The sequence below is a fragment of the Anneissia japonica genome, unplaced genomic scaffold, assembly GCF_011630105.1.
Source record: "Anneissia japonica isolate Jap-2015-1 unplaced genomic scaffold, ASM1163010v1 scaffold287875_len126108_cov110, whole genome shotgun sequence".
NCBI lineage: Eukaryota > Metazoa > Echinodermata > Crinoidea > Comatulida > Comatulidae > Anneissia > Anneissia japonica.
This window is the reverse complement of record NW_022701482.1, coordinates 98,678-101,068: the sequence shown is the minus strand read 5'-3', so window position 1 is coordinate 101,068 and position 2,391 is coordinate 98,678. Positions and strand designations below refer to the sequence as shown.

Below are 2,391 nucleotides of genomic sequence, written 5' to 3'. Positions count from 1 at the left end.
GAGTGCGTCCGGCCATGCGATTCTGCGCTGTATTGTTGTTTTATTCTTTACTGATTCATGATTATGCTTTAATTGTTTTGTGTATTATTTGGATAATAGCAACGATTTCTACCGCCACCAAGGAGGTCATGTATTCACCGATGTCACTGTCTGGGTGTCTATTCCAGTTTGTTTTTATATCTAGATCTTTGTTGAGAATTGATAATAAAATACGCGACGACTTGGTAACGAAAGTTTGGCACAAGTTTTTTTAGGTCCAGCTGTAGGGGGCGTCCCATTTTTCGTATTCCCACCATGCATTTCGGTGGAACGCGGTGGAACACTTTTTTTGTGTGGAGAACTCTATCTTGTATTTCTAGTATCTTTGTTATAAGCTTTTACTGCACGTTCAATTTCGTCGCACGCGAATGGTGTTTTCATTTCAACGGGTGTGATATTGTCGATTTCTTTGATGTAAATTTTATTGTATATCTGCTTAAAATGTTGTGTCAATATTTCACATTGTATTTTCTCGTTTGACGTTAAGCCGTACTCACGGTCTATAAGCAATTTCTTTTTAGAATATATTCTTAGACTTCTTACTGCTTCGAACATTTTCCTTGGATTATCCTTACATTTTTCCATTTCTTTAACTTTTGCCTCTATATTTTCTTCCTTTTCCTGATTTAATTTGTTATGGAGTTCCTTTAGCGTTTGATTTCTTCTTCTGCGAAGTAGTTCTCTTATGTTTTGTCTTGATTGGCAAATATCAGTTCTCAGTTTCTTTTGTTTATTGGATAGTCTTACGATGTCTTCATTTTGCGATTTATTTTTCTTGTCTTTAAATCCTACCACTTCAATTGCTGCTGCCTCTTTGCATGTACTTACTATTTTGTTCCATTTTGTTTGTATTGTTGACTATGGTATTATGCTTAGTTTTTAATTAACTTTGTTCCGGTACTTTATTTGTGTTTGTTTATCTTTAAATTTCGCTAAGTTTAGCGCTGGTTTCTTTTTTTTCTTTGCATATGCTTTAAACCATTGAAGTTCTAGTTTTAGTTTTGACGAGTCTGATCAGCGTTTTATGGTAATACCTGAATGATCGCGAATCATAACCAAGAGGCATGTGACCTTTTTTAAAAATTACATAATCCACTTGATTGCATGGGTTGGAATTTGCATTATACGTAATGATATAGGCATAACAAACACTGTTTTTAAACACAAGATGGCACATGGAACGACATGGGTATAACCAGAAAGAAAAACGGTAAATAAGGATAAAGGAGGCGAAATAGCAATTGCGACACCCAATCGCACTCACCAATAGTCGATATGTAATCGATATCGCAATTGTTACCCGTTGCGATTGGGTGCTACAATCTTTATTACTCCCGATTACCACGGAATCCGATCACAACGAATTCAATTCCACAGGCACTGTTTTGTTGAGGTCAGTCGATCATAGGCGTAGCCACCGGAGGCCTGGCCCTAAAATGTAATGTCTGAACGGGTGTCGGTCAATCCGTACCCAAACAAACCCGTACCCATACCAACCCGTACCCACTTTGGTTAAGCCGTACACAAATTTTGGTCGACCCGCACCCACGTCTTGGTTAACCCGTACACACGTCATTTTGATCAACCCGTACCAAAAAGATATTTGTATCTGTACGATCTCGTGCGGTCTGTAGGCCTAAATTGTCGTCGCCGATAATAAGGTTTTACACAGTTTTAATTTTCTCCGCTTCGTTATCTTTTTCTTTTCCTCTGGGCCTATTCTTTGTTAGCGTCCTTCTTTTTCTCTTTTCTCATATTTTTCAATTATTTTTAAAAATTTTATTTTTAATTTTCTCTGGTTTTAATTTTTTTATTTTCTTTTAATGCATGCTCGGTAAAGGTAATTATGTATTTTAACCAGTAAGCTTGGCGTTCATAAGTATTACCGTACTATCTATAATATGATTACTATCTAATATACAATACAGTTTGCAAAATGCTTTATTATAGTAAAAATATCATTATTTTCAAACTTGGGATATATATATATACTGTCTCTTATACACATCTAGATGTGTATAAGAGACAGGATCTTTGTTGAGAATTGATAATAAATTACGCGACGACTTGGTAACGAAAGTTTGGCACAAGTTTTTTTAGATCCAGCTGTAGGGGGCGTCCCATTTTTCGTATTCCCACCATGCATTTCGGTGGAACACTTTTTGTTTTTGTTTTTTCTAGTATCTTTGGGAGAACTCTATCTTGTATTTCTAGTATCTTTGATGTTGGTTAGCATAGGTGTGTGATGAGTTGAATATTAGAAGGTAAATTATTACTAATTTGCTAAAGGATTATTTACCGGGTTATTTATTTATAACTATCATCATATTATGGAATCATAATATGTACAGC

The 2,391-nt window shown here is 35.5% G+C and overlaps 1 protein-coding gene across 1 annotated transcript in view; it reads right to left on the bottom strand.

Annotated features, from left to right (window-relative positions):
- LOC117103558 (fibropellin-1-like) overlaps positions 1 to 2,391 on the bottom strand; it is a gene marked incomplete at its 3' end in the record, with an annotated part of 41,694 nt that overhangs the window by 24,319 nt on the left and 14,984 nt on the right. The gene's annotated exons all lie outside the window — the stretch shown is intronic.